Source organism: Rhodamnia argentea, chromosome 5, assembly GCF_020921035.1.
Source record: "Rhodamnia argentea isolate NSW1041297 chromosome 5, ASM2092103v1, whole genome shotgun sequence".
Lineage (NCBI taxonomy): Eukaryota > Viridiplantae > Streptophyta > Magnoliopsida > Myrtales > Myrtaceae > Rhodamnia > Rhodamnia argentea.
Genome location: NC_063154.1, coordinates 29470422 through 29489159, shown reverse-complemented (window position 1 = coordinate 29489159; position 18738 = coordinate 29470422). Strand labels below are relative to the sequence as shown.

Genomic DNA, 18738 nt, shown 5'->3' with positions numbered 1-18738 from the left:
AATTCGTGTTGACCGTTGGGTGACGACATGTCTTGAGTCTCTTGCCTTTTCATGTATCATATTCCGAACTTTGACAGGTTTATTAACAAAATAAACAAAGTCATCAGGGGCGTTCTCTTTGTAATTAAGTTGATAAGGACCACTTGCATAGTAACTACCTAATGTATGGAGAATAAGTGCACATACTAAGAAAAAAAAATTACCATATGAAGTTAGCATTCTCCTAAAGTATGCGATTATTTTCGCTACAATCTAGAGCCATAGGTGTGGAGGTTAAGCCAATGTAATATCCTGCAAAATCAGTTAAGCTTAAGCCCTTGTGTAGGAGACTTTTACCCAAAACAGCTTGCACGCAATTACCGTACTATAGATATTCAATAATTGTACGAGAGAGATGCTCAGTAAGTATAATGTTAAAGTAAGAGTAGCATATGATGGGTATTCATCATGTTGGCCTCGGATACAGTTGAATGTTGGCTGGCTAAATTTCTATGCGCCTATTAGTCTTACATGACAAACATGCCCATCAAAATTGTTTTGTTTTTTTTGGTCCAAACAAGATTGTTAGGTTGGAAAGGTCAATCTACCTCCAATTGGGTAGATGCATTATCACCGTTCGAAAGTATTTTGACTAAGTCAAAACAATAAAAGTCGTGAGGCACATATTTCTTTGTAATTAGCTTGACAAGTATAACCTTAACCTAGTTAGTAGTGCATAAAATTCAATTTTCTCGTCGTACCTAGGAAAACCAAAAAGCCCTTTGTGCTTGGTCAGTACATCCTCAAGTACTTTTTTTATATTTTAAGAGGGGCTTCCATCAACTAATATAACCATAAAATTACATGTTTGCCATTGAAAAGCAATCCATACCGATCAATTTCTAATATGTTGATAAGATTGCGTATTGCTCTAAATATGTGCTACTTGTAATTGGTAAATGTATCTATTATAGGGGTAAATGACTTTCATATATGGTAAAACTGTCATATGTTGTAAGGACATTCGTTAATGGCAAAAACATGTTATTTTTAGTGCTATTTTTGTTTTATCATGGCAATATCAACAAAAATCAATCAACCCAACCAAATAAAGATTAACCAAAAGAAAAGAAAAAAAAATAACAAAATATATTAATTTAGGTTGTTTTTATTTCACGAAAAATGAATAATTTCTTATAAAAATGAATGAATAAAGAATACAATTTATCTTTCACGAAAATATCCATATATAAATTATCTTTGACAATAAAAATATTTTAATTAGTTAATTATTTCAAGTCATAAAAGTAATTATATTTTAAAAAATAGTTTTTGAATCTTTTATATTTTGCGAAACAAGTGCCTCGGGTTGAAAAACATATTTTGGGGCAGCTTTAATGGTCAAACGACTCAAACCAATGTAGGCAGTAGGTCAAGCTTAGATTCCTGCCTGGACAATTAAAATTCAAGAGAAGAATATAGTTGAAATTCAAAAAGGTTTATCGAAGTGTGTCCAAGCCGGGGCAAGTATGACATCCCGTATTCCGGCTCGTTTTGAAGCCTTGAATAAATGAAAAGTCTCATCAATGTATTTCAGACTAATCTCACTCGGAATTGATCCATCTCGAGCGGACTAACCAAATGGGAAGGGCTAGCTAGGAAAATTAAGTACGTGGACCTAAGAACTTGATCCTGGACCGACTCTTTGGCCATAAAAATTGTCGAGAGAATATTTTGGACTAATATAGGCCGATCCTAAAATAATTAAGGAACGATTTGGATAATACTCTACGCTTGGATTCACGGGTGATTCCGTTTGACCTTGTGTGGGTTCCGAACGTCCCCAAATTATTTTCTAACGATCGTGTCCATCGGGACTAGTGATTGACCCTCGCAATTGAATGACAACCAAAGTCAACATGGCTCGAGAAATTCTTAAACGTGATATTAATCACGGATCGATACGTGTAACTCCTAAAAGCTGCTCATTAGTTTGAGATACGCTGAAATTTCAATTGATCGAGATTGGTCACGAATCGAGCATCAGAATTTGACGTCGGACCTTCAGGGGTTTCAATAATTAAATTTTGGACGTTTCCTCATTCAGTGTATAATTTATTCGTGGTTCGCCCAAAAGGTTCAGAAAAAATAAAATTTGGACTGGAAATAGGAAAAGACCCATTTGTCCTTGAAGAATACCCAATTTTTCACTTGGACCAAAGAGCATTTTGGTCATTTCTTCCCCTTGGCTGAAAATTTGACTAGTCTTGTGGGAGGGGGGGGAAATTCCATTTTTGCCCCTCTTGCATTCAAGACACCAAAAATATCTAGCCCTAATATTATCCTAACCTTTATTAATTATTTCCTTGGCCATCTTCTTTATTAATTCAAGACACTTTCTCTCTCTAGCTCTACATCACTCCCTTGACCGAAACTCCCTCTCTCCCTCACCCTCCATTGCCGAATTTTCCAAGCCGCCGCCGGTGTCGCCTTGAACCGCCGGAACTCGACTACCGTCATAAACTACCAATAACCGTCGGATCTTGTGGGTTTTTAGCCAAGCAAAGGGAGTCGCCGGAGCCACAAGATTGGGGTCAAAACGTTTCTCGGTTTCTCGCCGGAAAACTTGCAAAAATTGTGGTAAGTTGGTTCCTAACCTTAGATTAAGTATCTAAGGGGCTAATGGACTTCATATTGAGTAGATTTTGGTGAAAAATGGGTTGGTTTTGTTCAATATTATGCCTTGGCCGAGAATGAGATGAGAGGGAGAGGAGAGAGAAAAGATGATGTTCTTGAATGAATAGTGAAATGTAATGAGTAGAATGGACGGCTAGGATTTAATCTAGCTTGATCTTGCTTTATTTGGACGGCTCACGTTGAATCTTGCCTAGGAAGATTAATCTGACGGCCGGGATTAAATCCTGCTATATTGTAGATATATTGTGTGGTGGAGATTAATTGTATATTAGTATAGTATAATGGTATAGTATGTATTAAATGCCACGTTAGTACAGTATAATTGTACGGTACGCATTGATTGCTACGTCGGTATTATTTCGATCAAGTGGCGTATATTAATTTTTGTAGTGACAAAAATTAATTGTGTGTCCTTACCAAAAAAAAAATTAATTATGTGGCCCGATTGGCCATTGGTTTTGTGTGACCTAATCCGATGGTCCCGATTTATTAATTATCTAACGTGAGTGAATTACGTGGTTCCGATCGAGTATCCGCCTAGTACAATTTAATCGAATGGTCTTAATTGGGCAATTGAGGAAAATTAGAAAGATCGTGTGATCCCGATCTTTTGTTGAGAAAAATTGAGAAGATCGTGTGGTTCCGATCTTTCGTCAGAGGAAATTGGCGAGACCGGATGGTCTCGATATACTAATCAGGAAATTTAGCAAGATCACGTGGCGAAAATTAATCGATCGGAAGGATTTAAGTGATTGTGTGGTATCGGATGAGCAATCAAGGAATTATTGTGGTATGTGGTCTTTATATGGATTAATTGAGAGGAAGTGTGGGATTTTACCCCGAGACGTGATGACGCGGGGTTCGTTTTTTGAAAAACCATAAATTGCCTAAGGCGTTATGACGCGGCCCCTGTTATTATTATATTATCCCGAGGAGTTAAATGCGGAATAATGACTTGAGGCGTTTTTACGCGGGTCCGAGCTATATAGTGACCTGATGCGTTATTACGTGGGTCCATCCAGTTATAATATAGCCTAATGCATTAAAGGCATGCTCTAGACCAACGTGGAATTTTATATGACAACTTGATGGGTTAAACGCGGGCTTTGGATCCACGTGGAATATTTATATTATGGCCTGATGCATTAAACGCGGGTCCTGGAGCACGTGGAATATTTTATTGACAATCCGAGGCGTGGAACGCCGATATGGGAGTAACGTAGAATATTTGTGAAGATGTGGGAATTTTCTGAAAAAAAAACGGAATTTTCTGGAATTTAATTGTGGAATTTTTTGTTGAAAGAAGGATTGTTCGAAATTTTTCACCAAGGACGTGTCCGGAGGCACTAGAGCCCTAATCTAGGATTATGAACTTTCTTATCGAGATTTTATCTCACCCCGTCGTGGGCTCTCTTGTTCAGACCCTCCATCGCAACAATGAACGATCCGACTCAAAGGTTTGGGATCCCGCAGGACATGAAAACCGTGGTGACAGAATAACCAGTAGGAGAGGACAAGGTGTACTATAGGCATGTTACTACCATTTGGGTGGACATCGGAGAAATCTTTTGGAAGACCCACATGTATGTGGCTTGGACTTATCGTCACGGGGACTTGACAGTGGGTCCGTTGACCGGCTTCGATATTCCCTACGACGGTGTTGGGGAATGGGACCCTACTAGTATTCCACCTCCGGTGTGACATCCCGAATTCCGACCCATTTTCGAAGCTATGAATGAATGAAATATTTCATTGATGTATTTCAGTCTAATCTTACTCGGAGTTGATCCCTCTCAAGTAGACTAACCAAATAGGAATGGCTAGCTAGGAAAATCAAGTACGTAGACCTAAGAACTTGATCTTGGATTGCCTCTTTGGACATGAAAATTGCCGAGGGAATATTCTGGACCAATATAGGCCGATCCTAGAATGATTAAGGAACGATTTGGATAATACCCTACGCTTGGATCACGAGTGATTCCGTTTGACTTTGTATGGGTTACGAACGTCCCTAAATTATTTTATAACGATCGTGTCCATCAGGATTAGTAATTGACCCTCGCAATTGAATGACAACCAAAGTCGTCATGGCTCGAGAAATTCTTAAACATGATATTAATCACGGGTCAATACGCGTAACTCCTAAAAGCCACCCGTTAGTTTGAGATACGCTGAAATTTCAATTGATCGAGATTGATCACGAATCGAACTTCAGAATTTAACGTCGGACCTTTCGGGGTTTCAATAATTAAATTTTGGACGTTTCCTCATCCAGTGTACTAATTCTTCGCGGTTCGCCCCAAGAGGTTCAGAAAAAATAAAATTTGGACTGTAAATGGGAAAAGACCCATTTACCCTTGGAAAATATCCAATTTTCCACTTTCGCTCAAGGGCATTTCGGCCAAATCACCCCATGGCCGAAATTGACTAGTCAACGTAAAGGGAAATTACCATCTTGCCTTTCTTAACTTTTCGACCAAAATATCCAACTTTTTATTATCAATTTTCTTGGCCTTCTTCTTCATTTTATTTCAAGAACACTTTCTCTCTCTTGCTCACTCCCTCTCTTGGCCGAACCACCATTATTGTCTCCCTCTCTCTCACCGAAAATTTTTCCAAGCTTCCGCCGGTGTTGCCTTGAACCGCCGGAACTCGACTATTGCCGTGTGCTACCGGGAACCATCGAATCTTGTGGGTTTTAGCCGATCAAAGGGAGCCGCCGGAGCCGCCGGATTGGGGTTAAAATTTCTCTCTATTTCTCGTCAGAAAACTTGCTAAAATTGTGGTAAGTTGGTCCCTAACCTTATATTAGGTACCTATGGTGCTAATGGACTTGAGATTTGGTAGATTTTGGTGAAAAATTGGTTGTTTTTAGCCATTTTTATGCCTTGGCCGAGAATGAAGATTTAGGGAGAGAGAAATCATGTTCTTGAAGTGAATAGTGAATTCAAGAGGACATGTGCATGGTCAAAGTTGGACCATGGTTACTTTCGTTAACTCTAGTTACTTTATGCCTAACTCTAGTTACTTTATGCAATTATTTAACCATGGTTAGGTTAGTTATTGACTCTAGTTAATTTTTGAACCATGGTTAGATTATATTTTAACTATAGTTACTTTTTATGTGACATTATGTTGTTATGTCATTGAATTAATTAAATGTGGTATTATTATAGTTTAGTACTATAGTAGTGAATTAATTTCACGTTAAAATATTTAAATTGTTCGACCCCGATAAATTCCCACGTTGGTGTAACTAAATTGTATGGTGCGTATTAATTGCACGTTAGTATAATTTTAATCGTACATTATTTATTTAGTGCTACGTTAGCATAAGTATGGTCGTATGGCGTAGATTGAATTCTGTGGTAGCATAAATTGATCGGGTGGTTTGGATTAATCTTTGAATTAGTGTGAATTAATCGGGTGGTCCCGATTTATTAATTCTCTAACGTGAGTGAATCACGTGGTCTCAATCTATTCTAAAAAAATATGAGGGTCGTATTCAATCAAGTCATCCGATGCCAAAGTGAGCCGTATTCGTCTAATTGTCCGAGACCGAGAAGGTATGAAAGTCGTGTTCAATTAAATCGTCCGAGATCAAAGTGAGTCGTGTTCGACTAATTGTCAGAGACTTAATCCGGTCGTGTTTCTAAATGTCCGAGACCGAAATTTGTGGGTCGTATTCCTTTGTGTCCGAGACCCTGGTCTATATATAGAGAGAGAGCCGTGTTCTACAATGGTCCGAGGCTCAATGTTATGAATTTGTATGATGTCGACGGAGTAACGTGGAATATTTTCGGAGTAACGTGGAATTTTCTATGACAGCCTGATGCGTTAAACACGAGCTTCGGATCAATGTGGATATTTATATTATGGCCTGATACGTTAAACACGAGCCCCGGAGCACGTGGAATATTTTATTGTCAGACCGAGGTGTGGAATGCCGAAACAGGAGTAACGTAGAATATTTGAGAAGGTGTGGGAATTTTCGGAGAAAGAATGGAATTTTCTGGAATTTAATTGTGAAATTTTTGGCAAGAAAGAAGAATTGTTGGAAATTGCTCGCCTAGGACGTGTCTAGAGGCACTAGAGCTCTAACCTAGGGTTGGGGGCTTTCTTTACGAGATTTTATCTCACCCCGTTGTGGGCTCTCATTTTTCAGACACTCCGCCTCAACAATGAATGATCTGCCCGGGAGATTCGGTATTTCCCGAGATCATGGTACCGGGAGAAGATGGGGAGGTTGCAGAGCCATCGGATGCGGAACAGCCACCCGAGCTTGACGAGGATGAGTTGGAGGCGAGAGATGATATAGTATCGGATAGCGAGGATAAGGCCTAGGGTAGTTGGCCTCTTGACTTTTGCTGGCTGTTTTATTTTGGATGTATAGTAGGTTTCGACCACGTAATCTTTTAGTTTTAGTGGTCATAGGTTTGTACGGTGGCCTCCGAAGCCGTAGGTTTGGAAAATTGTATAGAACGTGTGGATATGTATATAAGTTTATTTTTACCATCCCAAGTCATCGTGATGTTAATTGTTTCTATACGGGGATTCGTTTTTGCTTCCGCATGAATTTGTTGGCCTTTGGATCCTGGAGAACTGTACATAAGCGTGGCCAAGTAGGATGTCAACGGCTCGTAGGGTTCGAGTCGTGACATCCACGTTTAAGTGGTATCGTAGCAAGGTCGGCTCGATCAAATGAGATTGAGACTTGGAGTAATATGGAGTGATGTCTTGGGGACGATTAGATACTGGGACCCTTAGGATATGGCATTGATTTCTGAATCTTAAGGATTATAGGTTTGAACTTGTGGTGTATTCTAATGGTTCTAGTATCGTTTTGTTTTATTGGTAAACTTTGGTGATGATATTATTGAGGTTTATAAGTGAGCAAGCAGGAAATTGAAGAGCCATAAGTATGAATTTTGAGGTTGTACATGTGGTTGAGGCTAGAGGGGGCCGGTTCGACGGAACCGCCGGTTCCGGTTCCAAAAAAAGGTGGAACCGGAACCGGCCCTTGAAGAGCCGGTTCCGGTTCCGGGTTTGGAACCGTCGGTTCCGGGCCGGTTCCGGTTCCGGTTCGGAACCGACGGTTCCAAAGCCCAATTACTCTTTTTATCAAACCTACTCCCTTTTTTAAAAATAAAAAAAAAAAACCGGGTTGGAACCGCGGGCCCGGTCAACGGGCCGGTTCCGGGCCCACGGGTCCATTTGGCATTATCTAGTTGAGGCTAATAGTGAATTGCTTTTGAGTGAAGGGTCGGTTGGATTATATGACTATGATTATGGTTTGTCAATGACTCAACTTGAAGAATATGCTAGAACATAGGCAATGGATCTATGAGACGTGATCGTCATTGGTGGAATTAGAGATCTTTTGTGGATAAGAATTGATCCGGAAGCGACTATGGTACGTCGAGTAACGAGGACAATCATGCGGGGCAGGTGTTTGTGGCATTAAAACAAAAGTCGATGAATGTGCATGCATGAGCTTATCACCATTGGACTTAATAAACTGTCGCTTGGTATGAGACAAGTGACGGGATACCTATAAACCGTAATGAAATATGATATGGATTGTGTGGAACGGGACTCTCTCCATAGAAATATGGCTTAGGACAACCCGCAACGACCCGGTCCGATGAGGGTGGGGAGTGATCGCCGAGATAAAGAGGTCCGGACAAAGAGCGGCTCCTGGCAGGCTTCTAAGATAGCAAGGAGGCGGGAATGACCCAAGTCATAATTTAAAAGTGAGAGTCTAAGTATCAAGTTGAGTCTGATTTTGGTTAAGAGATGTAGTGTACGGAGTTGATCCTCATATTGAATTTTGTAGTGGCGTAACATTTGTAAGGGCGCCCGTGATTGGCGTGATTATGAGTTTCGTACTTGGCGGCGGGAGCTGTTCGAGAAGAAAATTGATGCTTGTGATTGGCATTGGCTAAGCTAAGGCTTGCTTGGTATATGACTATTAATTGAGAAACTACCTAGTTGAGGCTGGCTTGTTATGTGGTTGCTGCTTGAGGATGATTTGGGATCATTAGACAATGGACAATTAGTTAAGAGTTGCCTAAGAACCATTGGATGGTTGATTGCTGGTGATAGATAATGAGATAAGCAAACTGAAACTGCTAGCCTCGAGTAGATGACTTAAGTCTTTAAATTCCTAGAGGGAATTGTAATGGTTCAAGTGTCATAAGAACCTAATGAAGTCGAACGACCGGAGTATGGTCACTAGAGGAGCATTTGGCTCGAGTATGCAAAATATGATAAGATTCAAGAACTGAAAGGAATCATGACAAGTGAGTAAAGATGAACCACGAGAGTATGAGCGCTAGAAGAGCGTTTGGCCCGAGCTTGTTAATTGTGCGAGACCCAAGAGTTGAAGAGGTCAAGAGAACCTTGAGAGGAATTTGAAATTTGGTGGGTAGGCGGACCCAAGAAGGAGCTGCCGTTGTTGCCCAAAGTAGATAAGATTGCTACTATTAATTGTGTTGTTAGCAAAGTAAATGGTAGAGATCGTGGGAAAGACGATAGAGAATGGAAAAGAAAATAGTTTGAAAGAAAGCTTGTGGAAGGATGCATAAGAGTGAGATTGATTAAGTTCGATGGAGAGAGAGTGAATTTAAAACTGCTTTTCTCCGAATTAGGGATTATGTAATGAAACCTCGGAGGCTCTGGGTGCACGGATAAAAAGAAAGTGACCCCGGCAATTACTAGCCTTAAGAGGCCGTCGATGATTGGTGAAAGATCACTAAAGGAAGGGTTTTTCCTTAAAGGCATGATATATGCCTGGATTATCTTCGCCAAGTTGTCCAATGGAAAGTACCTTTCTAAGGTTACTCGAGACAAGGATTATCCGAACTTTAATAGCTTTGCAAAGATCCGAAGGCGATCCACTAATGCGAGACAGAGTTCTCAAGGTTGTCTAGGTGTACTAAGGTGGTTAATGACCCTATTAATGAGACGTGAAGTTTCTACATGGATTGGAATTCGAAAGCCTTATGGCTGGTTGTTACTCCTAATTCTGAGGAATGATAATGGGTTGTAATGAATGAAGTGGATGATCGGAAGAGGAATAAGCAAGAGAATTTTCGTTCATGGATTGCGAGTAAGGGAATTTTCACTTATGGAGCACGTAATGTGCCTGTGAGGAATGGCTATTACCTTGGCGTAGAGCCCGTAATGAAAGATTGACGTTTTTTCTCCGTCACAAGAAAAATTATGAAAAAAGTTATGTCGGTTGTCCGACTTTGTTGATTTATATGCGATTGAGTGAGGTTGAATCGGGACCACTAGAAGTGGTATTGCGAGTTATCATCCTAAAGGATAGGGCGTCATTTTTAAAGGGGCGATTGGATCATGAGATGTTCGTTAATGGAAAGGAAATGGGATGGACTTGATAATCCCGACTACCCACAGTGTTCATGGATGGAGTAGTAAGCAAAAAGGGGTACTTAGATTGTAACCGCAAGGTGAATTGATTTAATCAATTAAGATATATAAGGTGTGGATGTACAGAAACCGAGGAAGAACCTCGACTCCTTTGAACCTTGTCACTAAAGATGACTGGGTTATTAGAAGAGAATGTCAAATATGGGAGCATCTGAATCCTGGAGTAAGAACACCGCTTTTGGCGTGGACTCCAAGAACAAAGTGGATTCGAAGTAGAAGAATGCCACCGTAGTGTATCGTTTCCTTCATAAGGCAAGAGACCCTAGTGTGGAAGGAAGAGAAAATTCTAATTGTCATGGCATTAAGATTGAATATCTAGATCGAGAAAGAAAACGCAGAACTCAAATGATCTCCGTAAAATTATTCTAAGGAATTGTCTTGTAGACAATGTTGAATTCCAGGAAATATCGATGTTCATTGGAATGAATGAAATGGGGATAAGATCGCATTAGCTGGTTGTGGAACCAAGAGATTGAGGCATTGATGCTTCCCGAGGAAAGAGTGATAAAAATAAACAAAGTGTGGCATGGTCTAACTGGAAATCTATAAAGACAGAGAGCCAAAGTATAAACTATCAAGTGGATGGTTAGAATGACAGTTTGAACGAATCGACACCTGGTAGCAAGAGCTAACAATAGTCGGATTGTGTATCCAAGGACTAATTGAATTAATTGTTACCGTCTTTAGAGACGATGATCGGACTCGTTTAAGGAGTCACGAGAAGCATGACCCTGAGGAAATAATCATTGTATGCTAAGTGTGAAGAGTGCGAGTTTTGGGTCCGATAAGGTGAAATTCATTAATTGTGTGAAGTCCGAGAGAGGGGATCCCTATGAATCCTTCAGGAGTAAAAAGTAATGATGGATCAACTAAGGTCGATATAAGTTATTGAAATTTGAAATTTCCTGAAATTGATGGATTGTCATAGACGGATCATAGGAAGATCCCCACAAGAATTATTCCATTGATGAAAAGGACTAAGGTCGAGACGTAGCGCGAATGGATGAAATTGTATACGGAAATGGGAGCGTTGCTTGTGCAAGGAATGACCTCTCAACTATGTGGACTACAAGAGTTAGAAATATTGACTGTCCCAAGGGGGACGGAAGGAAAGGTCATGATTGCGATGCCCTTATCACTAAGGAATGATGAATTAAGTAGTGGAGGCATACAATCGAAAATTGAGCGTATTGCATTTGACAACGAAGGGACAGACCTTACCTAGAGGAATAAGAGATTCAACTTCTAAATTGGAAGTTTACCAATTGATTAGTTTGATAGCTACTTGAAGCATCAAGCCTGAAGGTCAGAAAGGAATTGAGATGTGGCAATGAATGAACCCGGACTTCTAAAGGTCATGGAAACGAATAGAACATGGAGGAAATCCAGACTTCTAAGTACTTGGAAAAGAAATCTCGAAGTTGAGGATAGAAACCTTGAAGTTCAATAGACGAGTGTACGAGTTCAATATTGGAGAAGAATCTAAAAACATGACCTCATTGGAATTTGAGAGGAGAATTACGGTGTTCAATGAAATGGACTGAAGGTTGGATCAGTCTTACATATGGTCAAGGATGAGACATGCCGGCCAGGAAGAGGCATGACCTTGAAAATCGAAAGATTTCTAAGATCGTTGGAGGTTTTCGAATGGGATTGAGAGCGGATTACTACGAAAGTAATCTTGAACTTGCTTAAGGAGTCAAGAAGTTTATGAATCAATTTGGATAATAGAGGGCAAGTTGATGAAGGCCACGAGTCTTATGCGATGCTTTGGAAAGACCTTCAGTCTAGAATTAGAATAAGCTGGATTGTAATAAGGTATGCATGTTAATCTTGGACCAATAGATAATGGAAGAGGTGATTTGAATACTCGAGGGCATGCTACCAACAGATTTTGCGAATGTTAAAAGGGAAGACGAAGGTGAACACAATTGAGGACCATAGGAAACAGGCTTTAAATGATGAAAACCGTTGTTGTTAAGGACGTTATCGAAGTGTCAAGGGACGACAAGAATTACTTTGAAAAGCGTGGTAGCGATGAGGCATCAGTACCTCATAAGATAAGATGATTAGAGGATTGCAAATTTCGAGGACGAAATTTTTGTAAGGGGGGAAGAATTGTGACGTCCCGAATTCCGACCCACTTTCGAAGCTATGAATGAATGAAATATTTCATTGATGTATTTCAGTCTAATCTCACTCGGAGTTAATCCCTATCGAGCAGATTAACCAAATGGGAATGGCTAGCTAGGAAAATCAAGTACGTGGACCAAAGAACTTGATCTTGGATTGACTCTTTGGCCATGAAAATTGCCGAGGGAATATTCTGGACCAATATAGGCCAATCCTAGAATGATTAAGGAACGATTTGGATAATACCATACACTTGGATCACGGGTGATTCCGTTTGGCCTCGTATGGGTTATGAACGTCCCTAAATTATTTTCTAACGATCGCGTTCATCGGGACTAGTAATTGACCCTCGTAATTGAATGACAACCAAAGTCGCCATGGCTCGAGAAATTCTTAAACGTGACATTAATCATGGGTCGATACGCGTAACTCCTAAAAGTTGCCCGTTAGTTTGAGATACGCTGAAATTTCAATTGATCGAGATTGATCACGAATCGAGTTTCGGGATTTAACGTCGGACCTTCAGGGATTTCAATAATTAAATTTTGGACGTTTTCTCATCCAAGATACGAATTCTTCGCGGTTCGCCCCAAGAGGTTCAGAAAAAATAAAATTTGGACTGTAAATGGGAAAAGACCCATTTACCCTTGGAAAATATCCAATTTTCCACTTTGGCTCAAGGGCATTTCGGTCAAATCACCCCATGGCCGAAATTGACTAGTCAGCGTAGAGGGAAATTACCATCTTGCCCTTCTTGACTTTTAGACCAAAATATCCAACCTTTTATTATCAATTTTCTTGGCCTTCTTCTTCATTTTTTTTCAAGAACACTTTCTCTCTCTTGCTCACTCCCTCTCATGGCCGAACCACCATTGTTGTCTCCCTCTCTCTCACCGAAAATTTTTCCAAGCTTCCGCCGGTGTTGCCTTGAACCGCCGGAGCTCGACTACTGTCGTGCACTATCGGGAACCGTCGGATCTTGTGGGTTTTAGCCGATCAAAGGGAGTCGCCAGAGCCGCCGGATTGGGGTCAAAATTTCTCTCTATTTCTCGCCCGAAAACTTGCTAAAATTGTGGTAAGTTGGTCCCTAACCTTATATTAGGTACCTATGGTGCTAATGGACTTGAGATTTGGTAGATTTTGATGAAAAATTGGTTGTTTTTAGCCATTTTTATGCCTTGGCCGAGAATGAAGATTTAGGGAGAGAGAAATCATGTTCTTGAAGTGAATAGTGAATTCAAGAGGACATGTGCTTGGGCAAAGTTGGACCATGGTTACTTTTGTTAACTCTAGTTACTTTATGCCTAACTCTAGTTACTTTATGCAATTATTTAACCATGGTTTGTTAGTTATTGACTCTAGTTAATTTTTGAACCATTGTTAGATTATATTTTAACTATAGTTACTTTTTATGTGACATTATGTTGTTATGTCATTGAATTAATTAAATGTGGTATTATTATAGTTTAGTACTATAGTAGTGAATTAATTTCACGTTAGAATATTTAAATTGTTCGAGCCCGATAAATTCCCACGTTGGTGTAACTAAATTGTATGGTGCGTATTAATTGCACGTTAGTATAATTTTAATCATACATTATTTATTTAGTGCTACGTTAGCATAAGTATGGTCGTATGGCGTAGATTGAATTCTGTGGTAGCATAAATTGATCGGGTGGTCTAGATTAATCTTTGAATTAGTGTGAATTAATCGAGTGGTCCCGATTTATTAATTCTTTAACGTGAGTGAATCACGTGGTCTCGATCTATTCTCAGAAAATATGAGGGTCATATTCAATCAAGTGGTCTAAGGCCAAAGTGAGCCGTATTCATCTGATTGTCCGAGACCGAGAAGGTATGAAAGTCGTGTTCAATTAAGTCGTCCGAGACCAAAGTGAGTCGTGTTCGACTAATTGTCCGAGACTTAATCCGGTTGTGTTCCTATATGTCCGAGACCGAGATTTGTGAGTGGTATTCCTTTGTGTCCGAAACCCTAGTATATATATATATATATATAGCCGTGTTCTATAAAGGTCCGAGGCTCAATGTTATGAACTTGTATGATATCGGCGAAGTAACGTGCAATGTTCGGAGTAATGTAAAATATTTTCGGAGTAACCTGGAATTTTCTATGACAACCTGATGCATTAAACGCGGGCTTTGGATCAATGTGGATATTTATATTATGGCCTGATGCATTAAACGCGGGCCCCGGAGCACGTGGAATATTTTATTGTCAGACCGAGGCGTGGAATGCCGAAACAGGAGTAACGTAGAATATTTGAGAAGGTGTGGGAATTTTCGGAGAAAGAACGGAATTTTCTGAAATTTAATTGTGAAAGTTTTGGCAAGAAAGAAGAATTGTTGGAAATTGCTCACCTAGGACGTGTCTAGAGGCACTAGAGCTTTAACCTAAGGTTAGGGGCTTCCTTACTGAGATTTTATCTCACCCCGTCGTGGGCTATCATTTTTCAGACACTCCACCTCAATAATGAATGATCCGCCCAGGAGATTCGGTATTCACCGAGGTCATGGTACTGGGAAAAGATGGGGAGGTTGTAGAGCCATCGGATGTGGAACAGCCACCCGAGCTTGACGAGGATGAGTTGGAGGCAAGAGATGATATAGTACCGGATAGCGAGGACGAGGCCTAGGGTAGCTGGCCTCTTGACTTTTGCTGGCTGTTTTATTTTGGATGTATAGTAGGCTTCGACCACGTAATCTTTTTGTTTTAGTGGTCATAAGCTTGTACAGTGGCCTCCGAAGCCATAGGTTTGGAAAGTTGTATATAACGTGTGGATATGTATATAAGTTTGTTTTTACCGTCCAAAGTTATCGTGATATTAATTGTTTCTATACGGGGATACGTTTTTGCTTCCGCATGAATTTGTTGGCCTTTGGATCCTGGAGAACCGTACATAAGAGTGGCCGGGTGGGATGTCGGCGGCTCGCAGGGTTTGGGTCGTGACATCCGGATGGCATAGTGGTACACCCGGACACTAGTCCTAATGACGTGGAGCCCAACCCGGAGGTCGTGGTGCCGGAAGTGGATGGGGAAGTCGTGGAGCCTTCGGATGCGGAGCAGCCTCCGGAGTTGGACAAGGACGAGCTGGCAGCTATAGACGAGATAGTGCCTGTTAGTGAGGACAAGGATTAGGATGGTTGACCTCTCGACTTTTTTAGCGTTTTCTTTTGGTTGTGTAGCGGGGTTCAACCGCGTAATCTTTTTTGTTATAGGTGGTCACAGGCTTGTACAGTGGCCTCTGAAGCCCTAAGTCCGAAAGTTTGTAACAACCGTGTATATATGTACATAAGTGTGTTTTACCATCCCAAGTTATCGTAGTAGTATGGTTTTCTGTACAGAGGATTTGTTGTTGCTTCCGCACTTGTTGTTTTAATTTTTGTTGGCCTTTAGATCCTGAAGAATTGTATACAGTCGAGGTCAGGTGGGATGTCGACGGCTCGCAGGGTTCGGATCGTGACAGCGAGTCACTTATTCATGTACAATGCCAATGAGGCGGAACTTACACATGGTGATTTTCTTTGATAGCCGTCATTTTTACAGGACAAAAAATATATTTCACTTGAGAATTGATTATGTAATAATTTTTGAATGATTATAAAATTCATAATCTATTTTAGACCACAAAAAAATGATTAATTAAGTTTTATCATGAGATTTACTCTTTTAAGAATTTGTATCTCACGCATTCTGTTATTCTCAAAAATACTCAAAAACTATTATGCTAGGATAATTCATTTCGTTTCTGTTGACAGCATATCTCTCTGTACCGGAAGCAAAGAGCGAGAAAACGGAGAGACAGAGAGAATGATGACCCGGATAATGCAGAAGAAAGAAGAGGAGGAGGAGAAGGAGGAGGAGGAGGAAGAATGGTTGTGCCCGGGAAAGGACGAGGGATCAACGGCGAAGATTTAGTACCAGCAATCCAACGATCTAGAACCTTAAGAACGACCCAAACGCCACGCTGAGGAAGAAAGAGGAGAGATGGGCATGGAATGTAATGCTAAGGGAGGAGATGGACTCAAGAAGTTGAATGGTAGCAGACTACTCCACGTCGTCACTGGGCCAAAATAAAATTTGAGGAAAGATGGCTGTCACTATCAGTCGCTCCATGATTATAGCTCGACTATTAGTTGAAAATAAGTCTTTGTTTTTATTTGTATTATTGTCTTCACAGACTGCAATGAAGGTCGGGTGCAATAGTCGCGACTTTGACGTGACGTGACTTTAGTCTAGACCCCACATATCCCCATATCATACCTGCATCTAGAGGGGGCTGGTTCAACGGAACCGCCGGTTCCGGTTCCAAAAAAAGGTGGAACCGGAACCGGCCCTTGAAGAGCCGGTTCCGGTTCCGGGTTTGGAACCGCTGGTTCCGGGCCGGTTCCGGTTCCGGTTCGGAACCGCCGGTTCCAAAGCCCAATTACTCTTTTTATCAAACCTACTCCTCTTTTTAAAAAAAAAAAAAAACCGGGTTGGAACCGTGGGCCCGGTCAACGGGCCGGTTCCGGGTTGGAACCGTGGGCCCAATCAACGGGCCGGTTCCGGGCCCACGGGTCCATTTGGCACCCCCTACCCGCATCTGCCCCGTACTATGCTTTAAATTAGCAATATTTATTCACTCTTTCGAGCCCCGCACGAGGTCTCTTCTTCGAAATATGGAAGTCGCGATTTTCTTTGACAATCACCCTTTTTTGTGTGATAAAAAAATTGCCTCATTCTCTTAAAAAAAAAAACTCTCAATTTTAGATTAAGTCCTAAATTTATTCCGATTGTTTTTTTAATCTAAAAAAAATTTCCAATTTTAGATTCAGTCTCAAATCTATTCCGAATTTTTTTTAATTTTAGAAAATACCCTAAACTTTAGTATCAGTCCCGAATCTCATTTATGTTTCATTAGCCTTTTGTCCAAAAATTGCCGTTAGTCGTCTCTAATTTTCATATTCTAGAACGACTTCATTTTGAAGGACTTTTTATTGGGGTAGAATTGTTATCCACATGAAAATGCAATGTCGATCCGTACCTATCATCTTATTACTTTACTAATGCGATTTTTTTTTTATCGATGTGAAAATATCACGTCAAGTTGGAATTCAAACTTGTGATTTTTTAGATAAAACAAAATTCGAGATAGATTTGAAACCGCACTTAAAATTTGGTTTCCGAGAGAAAAATTAAGTTCGGGGCAATGGTAAGTGAAGATGGACGTACGCATAGTGATAAAAAGTACAACGTGGCCCTTGGTGTTTTTCACACTCTGCCTCTGCAGTGCATAGCAATGGTGGGACAGAATCATGACTTTTCTCTAAACCCCAAGCCTTCACTGTAAGGGTCGCACCTATTTTTCCTGTTTGTGCCTTTGTACCAAGGCAAAAGCACATGTGGACCCTTCGAATTTCCAGAGTACTTAAGAAAAATACATAATTTTGATAAGTATAGATAAACGATTGTGATAAATAACATCTTTAATTTCTTTCGTACTATTAGTACTTCCGTCGATATTTGTATGTGGGCGCTTGTCTAAATCAAAACCGGGCGACGATTAAAGCTTGAAATGCATATACAACCTTCAATAACTGATTGCAATATCTTGTCGATAAGACAATGCTAGCATTCAGCAAGAGCGTTGTGAATTAGGACTTCTCACGCTACTGAATGTTGCATATCAAAACACTTGTATTTTATTCGATCTCATGTGGTACTCATAACATTCAAAATTTGCGATTAACCGAGATAAACTAAAATTTATCAGCTGAGCATGATCATTCATACTAGCAATCCAACGGTTCAGAACCTTAACAAAGACCACAAATCACAGGAAAGAAAGAGGAGATGAGTATGAATTATGCAGCTCGATCATCTCACATTCTCACCTTACTTAATTCCTTGGGAAGCTGAAAACTTGGCAGCACACCGCTCCAAGTCGTCACTAGGCAAGCGTGAAATTAAAAAATGACCGCTCTCGGTCTTCGCAATTAGGACAACAATTGCGGACTTAAACTGAATTCTTTGCTTGATTTCTTCCCATAATAATATTTCAATTGAAATCCCATCAACCGGGTCAGAGAATATAATAAAAAATGACTACCAGCTGTTAAAGTAATAAAATGATTCGACTTGGTTTATCGCTTGTTTAATAAGTAATTTTTATTGTCTATCATTATTCATAAAACAAAATGTAATTAAGAGAACAAATGGAAAAGGACAGGCCACACCCACCCACGCACGTTATACAGTCTGTCATCATCGATACAATAAATGTAATCAATAAAGAGACCAAACGGGCAAGGCCAGGCCACATTGACGTGACATGTATATCACTAGAATTCTAGAAACCATTCGAAATGAATTTAAGACGTCAAAATTCAACTCTATGTGGGTCTTTATGGATTTGGGTCATATCCATATTCAACCCATTTTGAGTTTAATAAAACGAGCAAAAAAATACATTG

At 40.3% G+C, this 18738-nt stretch overlaps 1 pseudogene; it reads left to right on the top strand.

Annotated features, from left to right (window-relative positions):
- LOC115730780 overlaps nucleotides 1-18738 on the top strand; it is a 67887-nt pseudogene that overhangs the window by 38597 nt on the left and 10552 nt on the right.